Consider the following 26584-nt stretch of genomic DNA (forward strand, 5'->3'; position numbering starts at 1 on the left):
ACAGAGAAAGGCTCTAATCTATTTAATGATTTTGTCTGCTGATTTGTAGTGGTTCATGTAAGACACTGATAAAGGTGTTAAATGGATTTACTCTGGTCTACAAACTGACCTACTTTGAGTGGACATGACGAATCTAGCTTTATGGGGGGGGGGGAAATGGCAAGAAATTACATCAATTACTGCTATCAATGAGGATGAGAATGTACTGAACTGCTTATATTTCTTTCTAGCTTTTGTGGATACTTTTATGTTTCAATTCTTATTAAAAACAAACAATATTGTGGGACTCACCAAGTAACTTCACCTCTTCATTTATAAGACACCTGCACTTGTTTTTCCATCACATGTTTTGACAGTTCATGGAGCACCGACTTTCTCGAAAACTGTTTGTCATAGAAAAACTAAAAACCTATCTCAGTTTAAAACTTAATAGTAAATTTTTTTCATAAATCCAGGTGGAGTGCCAGTATAATAGAGCCAGTAAATCAAGAAAAGAAGAAAAACAAAAAAAAAACTCCATGTAAAAGAGCAAAGTCCAAAAGTAAAGTATGTTGCACTCTTTGTATGGTGGAATTTAAATATCACAGATGCTCAACAGGTATTAAGTATCACTATAAGCAAATTCACAGTCATTGGTAAAGGTTTTTATGATAAGATATGACAGGCAACTAATACTAAAGGTTTAGCAAAGTAGCAGCCTTAGTGTCTGCATTGCTTCTGAAGGTCAGACACAGAGACAGACTTTTCAAATGCCCTTCTGAAGAATTGCAACAACCTGAAGCTTTTGCATTGTCAGCGAGGGCAACATTTTGGCATAGAGTCACATTTATCCAAAGAAATGTATCCTGCGAGGCCACTTTATATGAAAATGAGCTGGTGTGGGTGTTGCTGTTGATATTAAGGAAGCCTCTTTTACTTTTACATATACATATCACTCTGGAAAGAGGTCGATACGGATATATCACCAGATATCATCATCTCTTTCTGATGGTGGAAGTTCACAGTGCAATAGGTTGTCCATCAAAACAGCATGCCTCTGAAAATATTCATGACTCTGTGTTGCTCTGCAGTACTGGGCAAGTCGCCGAGGTGGAAGTGAACTCCTGGGGTGAAGCTGGACTATTACCATTCATTAAAATACAATTCATCAGCTGAAATGATGAGATAATCAATTCATAAATGTGTGTGATTAGAAATCGCTCATAATGGGGAGTTTAAACTGATATATGGTTTTGATATAATAAAAATAGAATAAAATAGAATAAAGAGGAATAAAGATAACTGCAACTTTGTATATCACAATTCTGACTTTTTTCTCACAATTGCGAGTTTACATCTCGTAATTCTGACTTTTTATCTCAGAACTGCATGAAATAAAGTCGCAATTGTGTGTTTAAAAAGTCAGAATTGCGTGATATACAGTAAAGTTGCAATTGCGTTTTATAAATTTTGAATTGTGAGATATAAACTTTTTATAAACTCGCAATTCTGAGAAAAGATGTCAGAAATGCGAGATAAAGTCAAAATAGCGAGTTATAACATTAGAATTGCAAGATATAAAATCGCAGTTGTGAGAAAAAAAGTCAGAATTGCTATCTTTTCTCGCAATTGTGAATTTACATCTCGCAATTCTGACTTCATAACACGCAGTTGTGGGTTTATATCTCGCTATTCTGACTATAACATGCAATGAAGACTTTATATCTCGCAATTCTAAGAAATAAAGTCAGAATTGCAACAGGTAAACTCGCAATTGTGAGATAAAAAGTTGCAATTATCTTTTAAAATGTTTTATTCTGTGGCGGAAACAAGCTTCCATATTTGTGTGTGGCTTGCATGAAATGTGCATAATATTTTCTGATACTATCAACCATGTTTAAAGTGTCTTCTATGCTACAGTTGGCCTTGCGATGCTACAGTTGCATGTTTACTCAAAGGCCTTGAAACCCTGCTAGTTACATTGATTCACTATTTTGGCAGTCATGTGCAGAAACACCTTCCCTGAAGCTCAAAACCAATACAAATCAATGGAGACTAAGCTGAATACAGTATCTTAAACCGATAGCTAGACAGTTACTAGACAGATGCCATTAATCTTAGCCTTTTCTTCCGTTTGTTTCTTAATCTCACTCACACACTCACGCATCTGGCTAGACAGAGTGAACTTGTTGGTCTTTAGCACCAGTAATCGACCAACCATCTGGAGCCCTGGAGGAAATCCCAGTGGGCCAATCCACCAGCAGCTTTATAAAAAAAAAAATATGTTACATAAATTTATTTATTTAATTCTGGCTCACCTCATTTGACCAAAGCATTTAATTTATCAGGGAAATGCATTCAGAGAGGCAGTTAAGAAGTATAAAAAAGGCACTTAAACTCAGGTTATGCCATGGGGACTTAAAGGGAAAGTTCACCTCCAAATGCCATTTGTTCACTCTCATGTCATTCCAAACCTGTTCGACTTAATTTCTTCTGTGGAAAAGATATTGTGTCTTAGTTGTCAATACAATTGGGGTCCAATCCCTCTTCTACAACATCTTTCCATTTAGCTCTGTAAAGGTAAAACAGTCATGTTCATTTTCTTTATTTTTTTTTTATTTAAAGTGACTTACAATGCATTGCTAGTGTATCTTTCAACTTTTAGAGATACATGCATGCTTGTGGGTAGGAAAAGGAAGGTTAAGAAAGTTGAACCAAAACATTCTCACCTTTTTGTCCTTCCAACCTGGAAAATTACGTTGTTTTTCTGTGGAACACAAGAAGATGAAATTTGAATGTACTGTTCACTCTTTTCCATGCAAACACAATAAATAATGGCGGGACCTTTCAAGCTCCAAAAAAACAACACCATACAAGTATCTTACAAGGTTGTTTATAATTGTGTTTTATATTGCAGCTATTCTGAAGACACAAGTTACATTTTTATTATGAATAGACTCACACAATACTTACAGATAATCTTCCAATCCAGTCAGAAGTAGTGTGTCCAGTCATTTATTTATTTATTTATTTTGAGACAGAGAGAGAGAAGCAACTTTTGACAATAATTTACATGATTTGTGCATGTGTGATGAATTAGTGCATTGAGGTTTTTTCAGTTAGGTGGTTAGGGGCATCACTTCAAAATGTACAATTTTAAAAATACTAACACAAAATCACTGCAAAGCTAAATAATTTCATATTTCTACATTAAATATATAATGCACATTAAGAAAAAAGAAGAAGACGACGACGAAGAAGAAGTGAGGTTTGATCACCAAGCTAGATCAGTTCAGTCAAGTGCAGTTATTTTTGTCCATGAGCCCATTGAAGAGACGGACAGCCTTAGGGATGAAGCTGACGAAAGATATGATGATGGGTAGTTCTTGTACATATGGGCTTCCATCATCTGCCGGAAGGTAAAAACTGGTGTCCAGGATGTAGCAGATCTGAGGAGACCTTTTGAACCTTATTTGAAGCTATCATGGTGTAAAGCACCTCAACTGATGGTAGGTGGCAGCCAGTGACCTCAGCAAAGCAAGATACCTGCTGTGTCCTAGTCTTGGAGCAGAAAAAACAAATAGTGATGGATGAGGTGAGGATGCTTTCAATGACTGCCCACCAGAACTGAGGATGAGGTACAGCTCTGGTTGCCACAGAAAGAAAAGCCCTGTTGGGCTTTTTTTTTTTTTTTTTTTTTTTTATGATGGTGATGTTGTCATCCCAGGGAGTCATAAATTGTGGTCCCAATACAATTCAAAGAGGTATTTATATTCAGGGAGACTGGCTTTGCTGGCTTTTCTTGAAATGTATTCTCTACATGGTGTTTTGTTTGCTCAGCAGCAGATTGTTGGCAGAACACCATGCTGTCACCAGGTGCACCTTTTTTTCGATAGATGGACTCATCATTGTTAGAGATGAGGCCTACTATAATGAGATCATCGGCAAACTTGAATTAAACTTGAAAGTATTGTACAACATGAACACTCATGTATATGACAAGGGAAAGTGAGTCGAGTAGCACCAGTGTTAGAGACAAGTGGGGCATTGTGGAAGAGGCCGGCCAGGTTGCAAATGTTTTTTCTTCCTCTCTGTTGCTTCCTGGAAATAGAAGCTCCAGTAGCAGATGGAAGGAAATATCTTGAGAAATTCATTTTGTGGTGTCAGGGCATCAGATCTATAGTCATTCCTGTAATCATTAATCCTGTAATCATGTAAGCATTTTGATGGGGAATTTAAAGCATGTATGTACTTTATGTGATAAGGAATAATTTATTGTAGGGAACACAGCAGATGTTCTAGCAACACCAATTGTCATGGGTTTGAATCCATGGAAAGCATGAACTGATTAAACGTACAATATGTAATTTTTTTTGCCGCTAGGGGTCGCTAACCTCATAACAAAGGCGTAGTTTGATGACGCAGCATTTGCTAAGAATTATGGATCTTGTCGTCAACGTCAAGCCGACCGATCTAATAATGTTTATGGATGACTGAATTCATCGATGCTTTGATCATGACTGTGATATGAAGCAGTTCGGGATTGCTAAGAGACAGCTATCAGCTCCACACGCGACGCGAGTCCCGCGGATATAAAAGGAATATGGACACTTCATTCTACCGAACTACACGCAGAATTAGTACTCACAGGTCAGTTTATTAGACAAATTAAACTTGTGAGGTAACGCAGCGCTGTTTCACTTGGTCTAACATTACACGATCACACTAAACTGCATTTGAATGTGTTGAAATGTAACGTTATGTTTTAGTTTGTCTGTATGAGACTAGCAGTAAGCTAGATCAACATTAGAATAACATACAGATCATATTCTGACATTTTATCATTGTTAAACTATATAACATTGATTAGTTTTATGTAAATGTGCTCACCTGTTTAATAAAGTAGGCTACATGTAGGAGCGGTCGAAGTCTCGGACGTGGAGCTCTCATATACTGTCTATGGGAGCTCTTGGCATCTCGAAAACACCACGCTGATATTGATTCTCGTTTTAGTTCTCCTTTTTTATCCAAAGTCTGCTTGCCATGGTCCATAATGTTTGAACGAAACAACAACAGCGTGCAGACAGACATTATGAACTACACAGTTGTCCACATCTGTCGCCTTGGTTACTATCAGAGGGCTCTGGTTACTATGGCAGTACGAGCGGAAACCAGGGAGAACGCGGATATGACGCCATTGACAGCGACAAAACGGAAATAAAAAAACGGTACGTGTCTTCGAATTAAATTACAAATTTCTCCTGGTTTGAAAGTTGTTGGAAACAGTCGGGATAATGCAAGTACACACAAAAAAAAAAAAAAAAGATATAACATAGATATAGTGATTTTTGCTATTTTTAAAGCAAAAAAAAATTACATATTGTACCTTTAAATTGTGTACCTTGAATGCTTTGGATAAAAGTGTCAGCTAAATTTATAGATGTAATGAAGATTTCATGATGTTTAGCTTCCTGAATGCGATGATAACTTTCTGCACTTTAACTTTCTGGAAAAGTTCGCTCTCTGGCTGGTAAACACCTGGTTCGGGTGTTGACTTAATAGGTAGGCGTACACTGAGGGTCCACCTTCTTTGACATTGTAATCTTCTCAGGTTCATGTCTTCAGTTTAGCCCGCCGAGGTAAGACATAAGTAAGTAAAAACATGAACACACTGGAGAGCTGCTTTAGAGTTGAAACTGAAGATAAAATTCTAATTGAAAATTACACTGTTTTTTCATGTTCAATACTGTTAACCTGCAGCCGTTGAAGCATTGTATAAAGTGATAAACGTGACATGACTTGACTGGAGTGCGAATTGCAGAGACATATCCACGTTGCTATGATCAGATGCTTTCTTAAAGGTGGAGTAAGCGATATAAAAAAAAAAAAAAACGCTGTTTGACATTGTTGATATTTGAAATCAACCCAAACAAACAGACCCCTCTCTTCATTGCTCTGCCTCCAAAAATTACCCTACAATCCTAACCACCCTGCTAAGATCCAGCCTCGAACCCCAAATGCCAGCATGTGAGGCAAGTGCACTAACAATGATGCTAAACACAGCATTATCTAGCAATCGAACAATGACACTAAACACCCCACTCTCTAACAATCATCAGGATGACATATTCACATAAATGGCATTGCCAGCAGTGGTTGCGGGCGGTATCGGGGCGCTTGCTAGCAGTCTTTCGCTGCAAAGGAATTTCTAACTTTTTACTCTTAAGTGAAGAACAAAAAGTACTTTGCAGTGAGTATATCTGGTCCTTAAGAGCAGGGCCATAGCTAGGGTATCCTGTTCAGGTTGATGAGGGTTATCCTCAGTTGAAAACACTTTCCGGGGAAGATTGCGGATTCCCTCCTCAATTCCCTCTTTTGAGATTGGGTAGGGTTTGTTGTGCATAAAACTGGTCCAGTATAATCCCTTCCCACAATGAGCAGATTATATTTTTTTCCCCCTCCCATTAGAAATATCTCTGAGCAGGGGCCATCAGTTTCCATGTTCAGAATGTGAGTGGCCAGGTTGGCTTGTGCTGCTTGACAATTTCCTGAGGGGGATGTACACTCCAACATAAATAAATTAGTGGAACTCGCTGAGAGAGTTGAACAGTCTGCAGAGAATGGTTAAAAATGAAGTGCTAAAGCGTACACCTTCACCTTTTGTTTTCTTACTGAACACGGAGTTGAAAACCTTAAGGATGTTTATACTCGTACAGTATGCATAGAGTTATCTCAGGATTGATCGTTAGAAAGCCCAAATCCCTGCAACACACCTCAAAGTGTTGCCACTATAGCCCCTTTCACACAGAGATTCCGGAAAGTACACGGATAATGTGTCCCGGGATATGTCCTGGGTTCGCTTGATTTTGGTGCATTCACACTGCCAGTGATTTTTTCGGAATCTGTGAGTGCGTTCACACACATCACGTAAAGATCCCGTAAAGATACGTGACTTCAGGATGTGATAACTCCTTTCAAATGTCTGTTCTGCTGAAAACTCCTCTTCGTCATTTCTACAAGACGACGAGTCCATACTCCCCAGTAGCCCTACTGGGTTTGCCGAGTGGCTCGTTCCCCATATGCTGTATGTAACCCGTACACGTGATAAATTTGTTTCAACTTTACAAACGGTACAGTGGGCTCAAAAGATTAGGTTCGTCCGGGGAGAGAGATGATACAGCAGCAGTGAATACTCAAACAAAAGGATGAGGTAAGGAAAAGTTTGAATTTACTGAATATGTTCTTTTCTTTTCACCTTGTTGTTAGATTGTAATGATTAATCAATTTGTTGAACATGGACCCATATAACCTCACACAGGCGTAAGGAAAACAATAGAAAATGAAACAAACAAAACAAAACAAAATTTAATTCACTCTTGAATGTAAATACTCAGAAAGTCCAAAAGTTGTATGTTTCTCAATGAACAGATCAGTTCGTAAACTCAGTCCAAAAGTTCGTGAGGCACTTAATTCAGTCGTCCTATTCTGCCCAGGATAGAACAGAATAATTTGATGGGTGGTTCTAATCCTACCGTTCAAAGATGAGCAAGTTTTCTCTTTCACAGGGAAATCAAAGGATTCGTTAAATGGGCAGCTCGCCAGTCCAACCCCACCGTTACGCACACAGGAAGAGCTGAGACAATCCACAATTCAGGAATGATTCACACTTCGTTCGATTCACATGCAGAATGGATCACACTCATCAGCTGGACATCACAGCACTCACGTGGAAACAAAAGCAGAATTGAACAAAAAACCTGGCCTTGAAGACACAAGGCCAAAAAACAATTAGCATTTGACACTATATACAAATCAATTCAGATTATACACAACTTCTCATAAAACACAGCAAATAATGTTCATTTATAAGACTGTACAATAAATTGTCTTTATGCAATAAATTTCTGTGCAATAAATACATTTTGTTTGCATACTTGCTTGTAAGCATCTTATTTAACACACACACATTGCATTTCACATAAATGGCCTAATTACATCTTTCATTTTACAGTTAAGGCTGTATTTGCCATTAATACTGCAACAAATAAACAATAATTTGATGTAACACACTTAATATGATCCTTAATGAACCTTATTGAACAATACTGAAATTAGTGAAACTATATTAACTCACCAAGGAACTCGTTTACATGTACATCGGAAGAACCAGGGAAGTTCCAGATGAAACACGTTCTCAAAATGTCATTCGAGCATAAACTGCTTCTCTCTGAATCCTTCGTTAGGGATAACGTTATATATACACACACAGTATATTAGCTTTAAACTAGCGCTAATATTGCGTCATTGACATGCGGTCAACACATAACGTGAACAATCATATCACTTCAACTCATTTTACTGCAACTTTTCTACATCGTCATCATATAAATGATTTAGAGGCATTTATACAACTCTTACGTCAATTCTCGACTCAATTCGGAGTTTCAAATCTCCCGGAGCAAAACAAGCGTCTGCTCGCGTCAGAGGTTCACGGAGGAAAGAAGGGCTGCGTCCGAAATCGCATACTTTGTGAGTAGGTACTACATTTAAATTAGAACGTACTTCGCGACCGTTAAAAAAGTACGTTCTATCCACCTTATTTTCGAACGCGGAAGTAAACATGGGTCCAATATCCGGTTTTTGTGCGGCACTTCCGTTTCCTCGCTTCCCTGGGCTAAATAACATATCGATCGCGAAGGATTATGCAGAGTTGATAGAAAAATGTTACACATGCCGTAGCAGATGAATACTACAAAGAACTAAAGCCCCGCCTCACTCAGTTAGGGTACCGGACCTGGTTGAATACACTCATGCATCTAGCTGGCAGAGTGCCAAAACTTCACCGGCGCCTTCAGCCCCGCCCTAAACATAGTCGAGCCAACGCTGGACTAATATGGAGGTATTTTGTCATGTCAAATGTATTAATAATTCCACAAGAATGCAACCAAAGCATAGGATGGATAGCAATAAGTAGATGGCTATAAATAGTTGTAAATCATACAAAATAAATGCCATGATCATGCCATTATGCCATGATCACTAGATTTTATACAGGGGTTACTATAATGATTTTGTTTCTCCTTGGAGTTTTTATCATGGTTTTTATTGAGACTTCATAGCCCAGCCACTTTTCTGGTATCGGGTGGTCTTCTGTAGGTTTTGTGTTCACGAAATGAAAAGAACAAACAAACGGTCGTTTCGATGGTTTCTTCAAATGTAAAGCTTTTAACCACAGGCGAAGGGATTCCTCAGGCCGGCGACACACTGGCTGCGTGTGTCCGTTTTTATTTCGGCTCCCATGTTAACAGGTTAGAACGTGCACACTGCCTTCGTGACATGCGCGTCTCACAGGCGCGGAAAACGCGTGCATGCTATAAATAGAATCGACGCCTATTTTTCACGCGACACACAAGCGTTTTGGAAGCGTTTCCAGACAAAATAGAATAGGAAAAGATCTTTGTATTTAATTTTACATGAATACATATTAATAAATTACATTTTGATGTTTGAAATTTTAGGTTTTGACAAATGCAGATATAAATGCAATGAAAAAAAATCGTTTTTCTAATATTGCACATACAGAACGAAATATTCTGTAGCCTGTTTTGCCGTCAATACTGCCGACGTTGTCTTTGCTGCTATATATTTATGTTTAACATTAAGTATAGGCCTTCCACAACTCTCTCCCCATTATGTCGAATATAATCACCAATGAATGAGGATCATATGTCACCTAGCAGTGCCGCGTCAGACACGTTTCTGGTGTGCAAAGACATGTAAAACGCCACGCAACAGAAACGCCACGCAGCCAGTGTGTCTCTGGTCGTAGGGCGCCTGATAATTAAAATGTCAATGATTTCGATGATTAACACTCCTGCTCCAAGTAAACCTTTCTTTTGTATCAGTTTATGACAACCTCTAACTGCACAAACAATCCTGGTCTTCCCCGAAGCCATGACGATGAGTTAGTTGTTAGGAACACTTGTTTAATTAACCGATATGGTGAAAAGTGATCAGCGCGCCAGTGACCGGAAGTGCCTGACCGGAAGTCTCGCACAAAATACCGTCAACTGGCTGCGTCCGTATTTCCGTTAAAAATAAGGTGAATATCAGGGGTGTCCAAACTCAGTCCTGGAGGGCCACTGTCCAGCAGAGTTTAGCTCCAACCCCAATTAAACACACCTGAACCAGATAATCAGACCTTGATTATCTGGTTCAGGTGTGTTTAATTGGGGTTGGAGCTAAACTCTGCAGGACAGTGGCCCTCCAGGACTGAGTTTGGACACCCCTGTTCTATATAGTATGAATACGGGTAGTATGAATGGAGTCCGGACGTACTACATGCGCCATGTTGGTATTGTCACGTAACATGCGCGGTCACATCAGCGCGAAAATTTAAAGAGCCCGTTCCACTGACTGCACCAGAGCAATGTTTTTAGTTGTTCTTTCCGCTTTCGTCTGCGTTTTTTACGTCGTTCGTGCTCACAATTCAGAGTCGTCGCGGTCAGTTGCTCGCACACACACAAACCTGTGAACAATGAGAGAGGTTGATTTTTGGTAAGGAAAAAGTAATTTATTTGCTTGTGATATTGCCACCAATGAATAAACATGAATGAATCAATAATATGCGTGTGTTTATCTCTGTCGATTCATTCATAGATGGCAATATCACAGTGTGTGTGTGTGTGCATATATATATATATATATACACACACACACACACAGTGAACAATAGGGTAACACACTCGAGGTCAGATACAATACACACACACATTCATTCATACATACATGTGTATATATGAAGACTTAAGACGTAAAAGAAAAGAATTCTTCTAAAATGAGCATTTTTATCAAACTTGTATTATTTAGGTTCAGTAATTTCACTTTAATGACAATTAATAGGTCCTTTTCATTGCCATTAAAGTGAAATAACTGAACATAAACATACAAGCTTGATAAAAATAATCAAACTAAAAGAAAATTCCAGATGGCACTTAGAGGCTTTTACATTAAGTATTCATATATATGTATGTGTGTGTGTGTATAATATATATATACACACACACACATATAAGAAATGGAGCATATACAGATATAATACATATAAATAATCCAACACCGAAAACAAGTGTCTTGTCGATTCAAATCGTATGCTAAAATAAACTATGAACACGTTTACAGATTGTGAGCCCTACAACGCCAATTCTTCATCTATATTTTAAAGATGGAGCTGACCTCCACCCCTCACGGTAGTCCATCCAGTCACTGATTGCGACCATGGGTGGAAAAAAAGGCCATCGAGGTGCTGGTGCTCTAGCTACACATCACATATTTGAGCTTAATTTTTTACAAATTATTTACTTTAAATTTAAGTTCTAGAAGGCGCTGCTCTCTAAAAGTGCCGCGATAGCGGAATTTTCCATGACATCATTCAAAATGCGATCTCATTGGAGGCTTATGTAAAGGGAGATAACGCTATTGGACATATTTATAACATTCAATCTTTTATATTTCGCCATTTCTATATAATTAATTAATTTGTTTGCAGTCTTATATTTGATCTGAAAGCAGCTTTCATACTCTAACTCTGTTGTTTAATTTGAAGTGCATTTTGTCTCTGTCCACTGGTAACCTGGGTTACATGTAGCATAGGTTGTAGATAGGCCGTGCGATAGACCAACGCTACTTTTGCGTCATCGAAGGGTAACGCCCCTTTTTGGGGGAAAACAAACGGATTCCCCTGAGAACAGAACTCGCTCGCTCCAGACCTGCAAAGTTTCTTGATAGCAAAAATCGCACAAACATACACTCTCTTTGGACTATTCAGACATCTACCACTATCTCGTGGAATCACCAAGTAAGTCGCCTATTTTTTTTGTCATTAACACACTCACAGTATGACAAACTAGACGATGAGGCCATGTCAAGAGGAGTCGGTGGTTTACTTGGATCATATTTCACTTGATTTAAGCTATTAACAGTTTTGTTGTCGACTAGCTATAACTTACCGTTACTAGTTAGAAAGACGAAGCTGCTAGCAGCTACGTGATTAAAGTTAGCTCTCACTTGGCTGTTAACTGATTTTACTGTTGAAATAGTGGCAGGCTAGGACTAAAGTGGACTTGGCTGGTTTCTGCTTGTGTCTAGAAAGTGCTAGGACTTTGAAAGTTGTAAAAAGGTTTACTGTGTAACGTTACGGCAAAATATGTATGGGACCTATGTATGGGGCATGTTTTTCATTGTCTCTACCCCACTTAAGGTACGGACTATTTATGTTTTTAGCCTCTGACATGATTGTTCTGATTACAGTGTTTGAGGGTTTCTTACTAGTATAGCTAGTCGTCAACAACAAAACTGTCAATAGCTTAAATCAAATGAAATATGATCCAAGTAACGTTAAACCACCGTTTCCTCTTGACATGGCCTCATCGTCTAGTTTGTCATACTGTGAGTGTGTTAATGACAAAAAAAAATACGCCAACGTTATTTACTTGGTGATTCCACGAGATAGTGGTAGATGTCTGAATAGTCCATATTTGGCCACTGCGTGGGGTCATTAATCCAGTTTTCGACCATTTCAAAGGGACACCTCTGTAACTCCCTATCCAGTAGCTTCTTTAAATACCGCTCACAGTCCTCGGCCAGCAAAGAGAGTGAGTTTGCGCGATTTTTGCTATCAAGAAACTTTGCAGGTCTAGAGCAAGCGAGTTCTGTTCGGTTCTCAGGGGAATCCGTTTGTTTTCCCCCAAAAAGGGGCGTTACCCTTCAATGACGCAAAAGTAGCGTTGGTCTATGGCACGTGCGTCATCACTACGACACACTCCTTACGGCATTGGTCCTTGCTTTTGTTCACACAGGGCACGTTCCGGGACTGATCCCGGCAATGTTCCTAGGTCCCCATCCCGGCATCGATCCCAGCATCAATCCCGGGACGTGTTTGCGTTCACACAGAAGGCACTCTGGCAATTTTACAGCAATTTCCCGGGATCAACGCAATGTGTGAAAGGGGCTTATCAGGCAAGTGCTTTTCTCCTGCTCCCTTTGTAACAACCTCTGTGCTTTTTCATTGGGACGGTGGAACTGAAACTCTCGTCTGGTGATCTCAACAGGCAATGCCATGGTTCCATGGAAGAAAGAAAATCAAGTTGATGTGGAATCCGCATTCTGGCATCTTATTCAACAGTGTACTACTACTTGGACTTAGTATGGGTTAAGGTTATAGGGTACAGTACAACACGCAAATTCATGAAGAACAGGTATGTCATGTGTGGCAGAAGGAATACACATTTCAGGGCTTAGGCCCAGGCAGTTTGCAGACTGTGCCACGATGGGACTTACACCCAAAGAATTAAGTATTTTGTTCAACCAGGCACTCAAGTTCGTTGATGGATAGCCAGAGACAGTGGTCCAGTACAAAAATAGAATTTATTTTCACTTCAACAATGATTGAGATTTCACAACAAACAACATGCACTGTACACCAAATCAAATAAAACACACACACTCAATATTCACTCCACTCACTATACTCTATTCGCAACGCACACACACGAGAGAGGAGGGCAATACTGCCGTGCAAAGGCAAAAGAACGTAACTTCGTTTTTGGTCGAAAATTAGTTATTTATATTTTTGGCACATTCAAGACCTCCTTTATCATGTGGATAAGTATCTTGAATACATTCCGTTGTTTTTTTTAGAAAATAATGAGTTGTCTTAACAGTAACTTCCAAAAGCCCATGTGAAACCAAGGCAGAACACCGTAACATCAATTACCGCTCTTTGGCTTTGTTTTGGAACGCTCAAATTGTGTTACGGTACTCTGCCTTTGTTTAGCAGCGCGTCAATATGAAGTTACTGTGCCGGTGTTCTATCAAATAATACTACCTACCAGATTGTACGGTTATCTGCCTTTGTTTAAATGTCCATTAAAATTAAAATTACGGTGTAGCCTGTGTACTTTGTACAGCTGCCATCAGTCCCTCTAACTTCTGATGTCCTCAGGGCTTTGTCCTGCACAATTGTGGTCAGAACATTTAGTATGGTGAATACAACCAAGAATTAAAGCCCCGCCTCACTCAGTTCGGGTACTGGACCTGGTTGAAACACTCATGCATCTAGCTGGCAGAGTGCCAAAACTTCGCCGACGCCTTCAGCCCCGCCCTAAACACGGTCGAGCCAATAACGCTCGACTAATATATCTATGGAGGTATTTTGTCATGTCAAATGTATTAATAATGCCATCAGAATGCAACCAAAGCACAGGATAACAATAAGTAGATGGTTATAAATAATTGTAAATCATACAAAATAAATGCCATGATCACTAGATTTTATACAGATGTTACTATAATGATTTTGTTAATGGTGATCAGCAACCAAATATTGATAATGTGGAAGTTACTGCCTTTTGCCTTGGCATGACTTCTCACTTTTTTGCTGACAATACAAAGGCAGAGTACAGTAACTTTAAAATAGTGGTCAAAAGTCAAGTTTGAGCTCAAGATTTTTTTATGTATATTAGTTTCATTACTAAAACATCTATTTGCCAGATTTTCAGTGTCCTACCTATAATTAATTTGGCGGGACAACTAAAATCTTTAAAGTAATTTTTCTCAGTTCCACACTCTAGCGACTTCAGGTCTTTTGCCTTTGTAGGGCAGAATAGGGCGGAATCTTACCAGTGGGAGGCTAGTGGCTCGAGCAATGAGCATCCATGAAAAACACCCCAATCACACGTGTCAAATTTCACACACACACACACACACACACACACACACACACACACACACACACACACACACACACACACACACACACACACCGCAAGAGAAATGACCACACTTGGTGAACACGCAGCCACAGCACACACCAAGGGACCCGCCACCGCAAGGGGCACTGCTCCCACTGACAGTTCTCAGCACCTGGACAAAGGACAGACACATGAAAGTTAAACAAAATTACACACACAAATTACAATAAACAATGTCTAATAAGCCACCCGTTCTAAAGCCCAAGGTGGTACTTGGGTTAGCAATATGAACAGACTCACAATCACACAATAAATCAAAATAAACAATTAAACATGGACAAATCACAAAAAAAGGTCAAACAAAAGAAATCAAAATTAGGCCAGTCCTCTTGGATATCAGCAGCAAGAAAAGGCCTCCATACAAGAGTTAAAAGAAATAAACAAAACAATTAACGTGGTGTCAGTCCATCAAACACTACACTCAAACACTGATTCACAACAAAGACAGGAAGAAGGATCAAACAGTGTTAAACAGGCATCGATGTAACCCGCCAGCTGTTAACTTAAACTAATAATTGAGTTTCAATAATCCTTGGTCCAGTGTGAAAAGGCAACCGGGTACGACAAATATCCGTGAACACGTAATGTAAAAAGCATAAGCAAAGCAGCAGATGTTCAGCGTCGATGTGGCCAACTGGCGGCCGCATCCCCGGTCAAATAGCACTCCCTAAAATGCACAGGATGTCCATTTACAAATATATCCCACATTAACCATTCAACTATTACTCAGTATAGCAACATACCTATGATTAACAGCGTAGCGTCACAGGCCCTGAGCTCTGGTCACTGATAGCGGGGTGCACACTCAGCTGGTGAAAGGGCTGCTGCCGCACCGGGGATTCTATAGCACGAAACATTCCATATAAGCCCAAGTTATGAAGTCAACGAGTGGAAAGAGAAACAAAGCTAACCATACCTGCGCCGCTACGGTAAACAAATAACCAAGGCAGACATCAGGTCACTGGGCATGTAGACAGGACAACCAGTCGCTTACCGGTGACATCACTTGTCAAAAGAAAAGTCCCGGTTTATAAACGGGTTTAGCCCTCGCGATTGGCTCAGAGTTAACTGCCCAGAACCACTCACAGCACAGTAAATTAAGTGTCACTTAGGGAAGTATGAGCCAAACAACTGCATCCTGCTTCATGCTTCATCATTGTGCATCATAGAGTGCTAATAAACTTCACCTGTGCGCCACACCGGTCTCGAGCTCCCACTGAGGAGCTCCAGAAGGATAAAAGGAGTGATGACAGTGAAGGACGAGAGAGGACCAGGACTGGGACATTTATGTTGCAATTTACTATGTTTATAAGCGGCAGCCACTCACAGACGACTGCCGCATATAAACGCAACATAAATTACCCATGCCTGGTCCTGTTCTATTTCCTCACTGTCGTCATTCCTCCTTTTATCCTTTTGACTCCTTAAAGTTACTGAGATACCGCCCTTTTGACAACTTTCCTCTCTGACAACTAGCCAGTCTCCCCATATAGCTTAAAAGTGTCCATCACTTTGACAGACTGAAGTCACAAGGACTCCCTGTGAAGCAGTCGGACAGTGCTGGATATTTCTGTACATTATGCTATGACATTATATTATCTTTTTTTAAGACTAAAAAAATGATTGGATGTTTCAGTAGACACATTATGGCTAGTGTTTTCTGTACTACAGACCACCTTCTATTGTCAGTGTTCAGTTCAATTACAGCAGGTGTCCATTATGCCATCTAGTCCTGACAAGCAGCCAGGCAGTGTTCTGCCTTCTGCGGGAATTCAATAATTAAACCATCTGTTTTATTCAAAACTTCAGGTGTGTTGACGTTGATCAATCACAACACTACAGTTTGCTGAAAAGACTGGCTTGTACAAGCATGACTTTCCATGCTGGTCCAAGCTAAAGCTTGCTGGTGGTCAACCAGCATGACCAATTCGGGAAAGCCTTGCTGGTTAAGCTAGTTAAGAAGACTGGTGGGAACACAAGCATTGCCTGTCATTTAAATACACTGATATAGTATAATCTGTGAGTTTGTGAATCTTTAATGTTAGCAGTTGCCCTGAAGTTTACCATTGCTGGGAAAAAGTTCCTAGTCCCTGCTTAGTCCTTTCATTAATCGGGGTAGAATGAGACACAGGACCTTCTGGTCAACAGACAAGCTGCCTGGGCCACAAATTGCTGACACTGTTCCATGACACTGGCATTTAATCTGCCAGCGTGACGCCCGGCACCAGATCTATCCCTCCCGACACAAGATGTCCATTAGCTTTCCATGCCCTTAAGGTAAAATGACAGCAGTCGTGAAAAGCTAATGCATGATGCCAAAGTCAAGGTAATTTATGTGTGTTACTCACTTATCCTTTAAGCTTGAGAGCTTTCAGCCCAATAACATTTTCCCAACTAAAATCACATGCTGGGGAAGATCAGAGGTGGAAAGTAACGAATTACATTTACTCGCGTTACTGTAATTGAGTAGTTTTTTTGTGTATTTCTACTTTTTTAAGTAGTTTTTAAAATCTGTAATTTTACTTTTACTTAAGTATGTTTTGTTTAAAGTATTGTAATTCGCTACATTTTAAAACATATCCGTTACTGAGTAAAAAAAAACAAAAAAAAAAAACACATTATTAAAAAAATGAACTAGCCTACTATGGGTAAAACAGCGCGCGCGCTCGTGCTCAGCATTGATTGATTGAAGGGCGGGAGAACAGACACGCAAAAACCACAAAAAATATGGAGACGGACAACACAGATTCTTTACACACACACGTGAGGCAAACCCCTGGTAAGTATGGGGATACTTTGGATATAAAAAAAAACGAACGCGTGGTTGTCCTCGAGGCTCGAGCATAGCCTATTCATTTTGCAAAAATTGTGGACGCAAATTGGCTGCAAAAGAAGGAAACACATAGAACGTGTTCGGGAACACCATCCCTCCGTGCAGATTAAGATATGTCCCGTAACCGTTTATAAGTTAAGGCCGAATGATTTCTGTGATGCAGAGGGAATCCCGGAGTTTCATTATCATGAAAATGGAATTTAGCCTACAGTAACGCAGACGTCACGTAAAACACATGAAAGTAAAGCTGTACAATAAATAAATCAAATTGCGACATGGTCTGTAGTCTATATATTAAAGCACAAGAGACTGCTATATAAATGTATAATCTGCGTGTCTGTGTGAATCAGTGCGAATGAGACGAGCCGTTTCGTCTACTACATACTCAAGTACGCGACGTGCTAAGTGTTTTCAGCATCTCACAAACAATATGAGAACATGAAAACATGAACATCTCCAGAGCTGCTCTGAGAGAATGACCTTTGAGAAAAACCTTGTCAAATAGCCTACACTCTGAAACAGGACTTCATTACAACCCATCAAAATTTTGGTTTAACTACGAAGAAATGATGACATAGCCTAACTGTTGTGGGCCTACAATAGAATGTACTTCTCATAATAATATTAACAACAACAATAATAATACAGATTATTTAAACATTATTTAAGGATTTTTGTCCATGGTTTAATTGAGTAAATCTGTTTTGCAGCACTTTGCCAAAAAATAAAAGGATAAAAAAATGTGTTAAACTTTTATTTGATTACCACCGTTTTGGATAATATATTTGTTTTAAATCATAAAAACAAAAAGGATTTTTCTGAATTAAATACATTTCATAGAAGTCTATTGTTATTGAACATTTTAATAAATTATTAATGATAAAAAATAAGTTGTTAAATGAGTAGTTAAAATGAAAATGAAAATTACCCCATGATTTATCAGCCCTGAAATCATCCTAGGTGTAGGCTATATTTCTTTCAGACGAATACAATCGGAGTTATATTATTAATAAACACTCTGATGCTTCTGAGCTTTATAATGGCAGTGGATTGCAACCATCAGTTTAAAGCTCAAAAAAGTACACCATACGCAGTCTACTTACACCTTAAACGCAACTTATGCAACTCATGACGTCAGAAGTAGTGTAGTGCGTCCTGGCGTAGCGTAAATATCAGCAGTACGTCGCATTACTCGCATAAGTTGCGCTTTAGATTTAAGTCGAATACATATGTTCGTTTGGCCGGAAGCTAGTTATTTTATTTTAGAAAGTTTTAAATATGAATATCTTTCTTCACAAACTCAACGTTTTGTTTCAGAAGGCCTTTATTAACCCCCCGTTGCCGTGTGGAGCACTTTTATGATGGATGGATGCACTTTTATGATGGATAGATGCACTTTTATGAGCTTCAAACTGATGGTTGCAATCCACACCCCCGCTGTTAAAAAAGTAACTCAGTTACTTTTACTCTGAGTACATTTTAAATGAGCTACTTTTTACTTTTACTTGAGTAGATTTTTCGACCGGTACTTTTACTTGTACTTAAGTAAAAACAAATTGTAGTAATAGTACTTTTACTTGAGTAGAATATTTTATTACTCTTTCCACCTCTGGGGAAGATGCAGTAGAGAGCTGAGGTAACACATTCAGTGATTGGTTATCAACCAATGTTATAAAAACACCACTCACAAAATGGTTTTGAAACAACATCACTTAGAACATGGGGATCTAAAAAGGAAGGAGTAATTATTTACATTTGTTGTTGAAATATTACGTCACACATCGTAAATTACCGTCTTCTTAGAGTCTGACTTTTTGGAGACATGGTCTGTTATAAGCTATGTTCATCTTATGAATATTTACAAGAATAGTTCACCTAAAAATTAAAACAATTCACTGTTTATTAACTCATTCTAAACCTTGCAAGGAATGCACAAGCTATTTTGCAGAATGGGCTGTGAAGCACCACAAAAATGCACCATGCAAACCTGCCACCATCTATCTATCTATCTATCTATCTATCTATCTATCTATCTATCTATCTATCTATCTATCCATCTATCCATCTATCCATCCATCCATCCATCCATCCATCCATCCATCCATCCATCCATCCATCCATCCATCCATCCATCCATCCATCCATCCATCCATCCATCCATCCATCCATCCATTTCCCACCCATCCATCCATCTATTTCCCACCCATCCATCCATTCATGCTTCATTATTCCTTTCACAGGCATTCATTAACATGCATTTGATATGCTGAAAAACTCCAGGAATTCTGTCATTACTCTTTTGTAATTACTAAATGTGTGCATTGTGACAAGCTAACATGGCTGCCTTAGAGGCACTATTATAGATGTGGTCACTAATTAAACATAAAAACGGTGACAATGTGCTGCCGTTAGGACCATTAGTGGGTACCAGAGGGCCTCTTTTTCTCGAAAACTGATTAATTAAAATCTAAAACTCCAGATAATTGGCATCAGAGTTGGTGCAGTTAACACCTTAGTCTAACAGCTGCTGAGACAATTCATCCAACCGAGTTCATTTAAAACACATTGTATATTTTGTCGTGACCAAAAAGTATCATGGCTGCATAGATGATGTATGCATAGCAATTTAAACAAAACTGTTTGTTCTTGACTCGTGTATGAAATCTGCAGTTGTTTAGTGTTGTTACAATTTATTTTGTTTCCGGTAGATGGGCTTCTGAAATATCTGTTTCAGAGAGAGTGCTGAGAAGTTTGAAGTGAGGACCTAATTGATGTTGTTGCTTAGAGAGGAAACACCTTTTGGTAGAGTGGTTTCTCATGTGAATTTATGCTTTCTGTCAGTGCAGGTAGACCTCTCCAAATTCTTGCTGAGGCAAAGTGGTGATTCCCGCATGGATGAAACAAAATCACTGCAGTTGGGCGCAGTCCTTATACAGCCACTGAGCAATTCCATTACAGGCTTATCAGAGAGGTGCTGCACTCAAATCCCCAAATCTCTGGTGAGAAAAATAAAGAGAAAAGTTACAGCTGTGATGTTTACAACAGCCTTTATTTGATCAATTGTTCAAGTTTCAAACTTTGAATAAAAAAAAAAAAAAAAGCAAATACCATAAAATAAACATCTACACTTGTGGTTCATCTGACAAGGAAGTTTGAAGATTGCATCTAATTTAGCTTTCCACTTTTTTCAAGTGATATGTTTTCTTCAGAAATTAGTGCCATCATATGTGAGGATTCTCTGCTTTATAATGTCTGCTGCTTTAAACAGCCTTGGAATTGTAAAGGCTATATTTACTCTTTGCAGGCAGACTGTCCTTGAAGGACTATGGTGGTCGTGCTCAGAATTGAAAAGTTTCTTTGAGAGAAAGAAGGAAGAGAGGATGAAAAAGTATTTTTTTAGATTTTTTTCTTGTTTTGAAGGTACAGACAACACTGGGCCAGTTAAATGAAATGTGTTCAGTTACGACACATGAGGAACATATACTGCATGTTCAGTGTTGCTTGAAGACTCCCATGAATTTTTAATACATTTTTCTTTCACCCATAAGCATATTTCTAGAGCATAATTTATTACATTTTTAGAAAACACCATTCAAAATGTAACAAATGATTCCACTCTTATTACAATTGTAAATGAGTATTAACTGAATTTAAGCCGTAAATCCACCCTTAGGCGCTTTGTGCTCAATGCAGGATTGGGTCGCAGGGTCAAGGAAATACACATACTCAGAAATCTAATTTCATGTCTTCTAGCACACTACTCTTAAAATAGCATTGGTGAGTCAAACCACTAGAATAAGAGAAAACATAAAGATAAAGACGGCCAGGTTTTTTTTTTTTTTTTTTACTTTCTTTAGTGTGTAATGTTTGAGCATGAAAAGGGTCTGCAAAGTTACAAAGCCACTCCAAAAGGAGTTATTTTCTATATCAGTGTGCATTGTTTCTGAACTCCCTGATATGGCTTGATTGTAGTCTTTTTTTTTCTTCTGGGAATGTACACGTCACAGTATTCCACATTTAAATAATTCCCATCCAAGGCATACACAAAAAAGGGGACGAGGCTTGGTTGAGCTGCGTTAATTTTAGGTGTGTTCGACTTGAAGCTGCGCTGCACAGACTGATCTCTGTATGACTTTAAAGTACAATGATTCAAACGCGTATGGAGCTGTCATACATTTATTGGTCTGCGCAGCGCCGCTTCATGTCAAACACTCCGTGTGTTGAAACTCACTATTACGGTGATGAGTGTGACTCAAAAAAAAAACACTCAAAACGATTTACCAATCTCAACGCAATGGTCAAACCGACCAATCAGAGCACATTACATATTCCAGAAGGCAGGGCTTCATAGAGACAGGAACTAAACAGGGGTGTGTGTTTTTTTTTTTTTTTTTTTTTTCATTTAAGCATAAAAACCTATTCTAGTAGTCCACAAAAACTAAATCAAAACTTTGTAAAAGGACATGAGAGGCAGTTTGTTACTATGTTAAAAAGATATATTATCATATGCTACACATATTGCAAATTCATTGCTAACACACAACAGCACACCGCATTGTGATAGATATGTCTTACATGCACCAAACAGTCATGAACCGTTTGATGAAACGAAAATTACATGCTCAAAATATTTGCACCAGAGGACAAAGCTGTTGAGAAAGAAAGAAAGAAAGAAAGAAAGAAAGAAAGAAAGAAAGAAAGAAAGAAAGAAAGAAAGAAAGAAAGAAAGAAAGAAAGAAATGTTTCAGAAGCATGAGGCAGTGCATAAAGGGAGGGCTCTTCACAATCAAAACTAATGGCCTTTTCCATCTCCCTGACTGCTGCTCGTCCTGCAGAAAACTCATATCGGCCACACGTGAGACAAATCTTAATCTCCTCTGACATCTCTGAAAGGGAAAGAAGGAAGTTGTTTTCATCGGCTCTATGAACCAGTGTAACAGGCTGTGGATTCTAACATAGTGGAACAGCAGAGGTAATGATCTGAATGCAGCATGCAAGACTGCTCTGGCCAAACACAACTTTGAGTATATAATCAAACGTGACGGCAAACAAGTGAGATATTTATAAGAATCCTAATGCTCTGTTTTCTGATTTGATGTAGATTTATTCAGATGGATACAGCATATTTATTTTTTTACCATTTATTTTATTTTTTTTTACCAAAGTAAGTACCAATCGATAGAATTTGAAATACATGCCGCATCTCAAGTGATTCCACATGGACATAGAATACCTTTTTTTATGTTAAGGTTTTTTTGATTTGGTGTTGAAAGGTTTTGCAGTTGCACAACTCTTTTGAGTGCACTGTAACATGCTTTTCATTTAGAGTGTTTTTAACCTTTTTGCCTTTTGGAAAGTGCTGAATATACAGACATTCAATAGGCCTACTATACAATATTCAGTGCACTATGCTTGCAGTGCATGAGTATACAATTTATTCACCTTACTGATGTAAGTTGTGATTACTATACTTTTTTTACGTAATTGTAAAATGTGTTTACTTTGTTACAATATACTTTTTTTTTTTTCTGTAACTGCATGCTTGGGATTCTGTGATCTCCATTTTTTGATGTAGTGTATGCAGAGGTGGGTAGAGTATCCAAAACCTGTCCTCAAGTAAAAGTACAAGTACTTATAGAAATGTTTACTCAAATTAAAAGTAATAGTAATAATCTTAATATTTAGAGTAAAATGTATCTACTCAATGGAAACCTACTCAAGTAGCTAGTTACTAGTTACTTCAAATCATATATAGGCCTAATATATATATATATATATATATATATATATATATATATATATATATATATATATATATATATATATATATTAGTGCTGTCAAAGTTAGCGCGTTAATAACGCGTTAACGCAAAATCATATTAACGGCACTCATTTTTTTAACGCGCGATTAACGCAGCGCATATTTTCTGTTTGACCCGTGGCCCAAAACCTAGTTGGAGAAATGGAGATACACAGTGTTGCCAACTTTGCGGCATTGCAGAACCCTTTAGCGATTTTTCCCTTCAAAAAAGCGCCCAAACCTTATTTAGTTTCTGAGAATCTACCGGTACTGCTCTCCCAGCATGCGCGCGCGCCTCTCTCTCGCTCCCTGCGTCTCGCGCTGGAAAGAGAAGCAGCGCTTTAATTCAGTTAAACACAGATATTATGTTGCTTCTCTAATTTTACATGCAAGTATATAGGGCTGTGTTGAAAAAATCGATTCACCAATTCTGAATCAATTTTCATATTAATTTCTAAAGATCGATCCGTTACTCAGAGGATCGATTTAATAATAGGCCTACATTTTCCCCGTGAACTTTAACTTGCCGCGTCATTGAACTCACGCATGCGTGCGAGGTGGAAGGACATTAAAACAACGAACATGGTGGTCAGTAACGTTAAGCAAGCGGTTGCTTTGAAAACTCCAGAAACGCTCAAAGCTGCGATCTGGCACAATTTCGGGTTCAGAAGCAATGCAGAGAACGAGCTTGACAAAAGCAAAGCAATTTGCAAAGCCTGCCCCGGCCGCGCGCGCGCTCACCTTCACCGTCTTCAAACAACACGAGCGCTGTCTTGCTCTATCCCTCGCGCATATTAATCAAAATAAATTGACACGATGGTGTCGAAAAAAAAAACTATCCAGTGATGAAATGTTTTCCGTGTTGTCAAATCTTGTGCGATATCCTAAACTGCCAAGATAATTACCGTAGAGATAACTACACAATGCATGCCGTACACGTCCGATTCGCGAACTTTCAATTTAATGAATGGTTAAACAACTGATCTGTCCAACACTGAACTCACGAGACGTCTGAATTGGTGTATAAAAAATCTGTAACACTTTACAATAATGTTCTATTTATTAAACTATTTAACTACATTAGTTAACATTTACTATTACTAAACTGCACTTCTACAACATTGTTAATTTCAACATTTAGGCTATAGCCTTCATTGTTGAAATCAAAAGTTGTACAGTATTTGTTAACATAGTTAATGCACTGTGAAGTAACATTACCAAACAATGAACAGCTGTGTTTTTATAAACTAAGATAAACAAAGATTAATAAATACAGTAACAAAAGTATTGCTCATGGTAAGTTCATGTAAGTTAATATGTTAACAATTCAAACCATATCCTAAAGTTACAAACAAATAATGTACTCTAATTTAAATAATACTCTGATGTTTAAATCATTTAAAATGAGAATGTAAAGTGTGCTCACCCCATTTTTGTTTGTAAGAAAAAATTAGATTAGATTTCATATCGTAATATATATCGCAGAAAAATAAAATATCGCAATGTAATTTTTTCCCAATATCGTGCAGCCCTAATTCTTAATGTCATTTTTAATAATACATCAGGTTCGCGTCTAAATAATCGGTCTACTGCTGCTGATATACCTCTGCGTCCTCAGTCATCTACACCAGTGCAAGTTTGTGAAAGCAGTTGTATCACTCTGGAAGGGGGATTGTTCTGTACAACCATCAATACTCCATTTATTTGCAGTTGAATGTCTATAATAATAGTATCAATATGTTGCATAACTACAGTCCTGTAATTCAGGTAACAGCTGGAAAAAAATGCTTTTTTCAAAAACACTTATCTAAATCCCGAAGATCCGATCGGATCGGATCGAATCGAATAATGATAATCGATTCAAGATCTTGAGAATCGGAATCGAATCGATTCTTGAAATTTGAATCGAAACCCAGCCCTACAAGTATAGCCGAATCACATATTTTATGTGTATTTGATTTCATCAGACGACGGCTCGATTATCAGGATTTTTGTGCAGATTAACATCTCGGAAGGAGAGCTGCTTATGTCTTAATGGGTCGCGTTTCAGTCACCATTTCATATTCATTCCGTTGTTTGACAACAGAAACAGTAAAATATAGCCTACCAATGAAAACAGTTTTATTGAGAATTTAGCTTCATCAAAATGGGCACAGAGAGAGACAAGCTAATGTAATAATAAATAATAAATGTAGGCTACATTTAGAATTTTCAGAAGAGCTGCCCTGTCATGCAAGAATCTAAACATGTTTGTGTTAGTAAATTGCTCAGTGCAAAGAAAGAGAAGTAATGGGTACTTGGTATTTCTTTGTTCTTTCTACATGTGTCTAATAGATATGAACAAGTTCTTTGAAAAACATCTATGACCTTTGAAACATGTCTGGTCTTCATGCTCTAGGTTGACTATGGTTTCAATAATAAACATACATTTGCATAAAGCATCCATATTTATCCATGCCCATGTTGATTAGAGTATTACAAACTTGAAAAGTATTAATTTAAGGTACATTTAGAACAAAAATGTGCGATTAAATGTGATTACCGTATTTTTCGGACTATAAGTCGCACTTTTTTTCATAGTTTGGTTGGTCCTGCGACTTATATTCAGGTGCGACTTATATATAAAAATTAATTCAGACTGAGATGAACCAAGAGAAAACATTACCGTCTACAGCCGCGAGAGGGCGCTCTAGTTGGCGGAGTTATTCAGAAGCGACACCATATGAAGAAAATTCAATGGATTCAGTGATGTGGAATGAGATCGCGGGAGCTTGGTGAACTTGTTTACTGGTAACTTGCTTGTTGGACTCCCTGGCTTATGTTAATTTAGCCTATTCTGCCTCCCAGGTATGTTCTTTATGCTATTGTGTAACTTAGCTGAATAACTGTTAATGTGTTGCGTTAACATACCGGACACCTACTCAGCCTGTTGTTCTGTGTGCTACTGTGTAGTTAAATAACTTGCCTTTCCAGATTAAATGTCTGTTCTTGGTCTTGGATTTTGTGAAATAAATTTCTAAATAAATGCGACTTATACTCCAGTGCGACTTATATATGTTTTTTTCCTCTTCATGACGCATTTTTGGACTGATGCGACTTATACTCCGGAGCGACTTATAGTCCAGAAAATACGGTAATCGCGAGTTAACTCATGACAATCAT

The sequence above is a fragment of the Scardinius erythrophthalmus genome (genome assembly GCF_964197995.2).
Source record: "Scardinius erythrophthalmus genome assembly, chromosome: 13".
Taxonomy (NCBI): Eukaryota; Metazoa; Chordata; class Actinopteri; order Cypriniformes; family Leuciscidae; genus Scardinius; species Scardinius erythrophthalmus.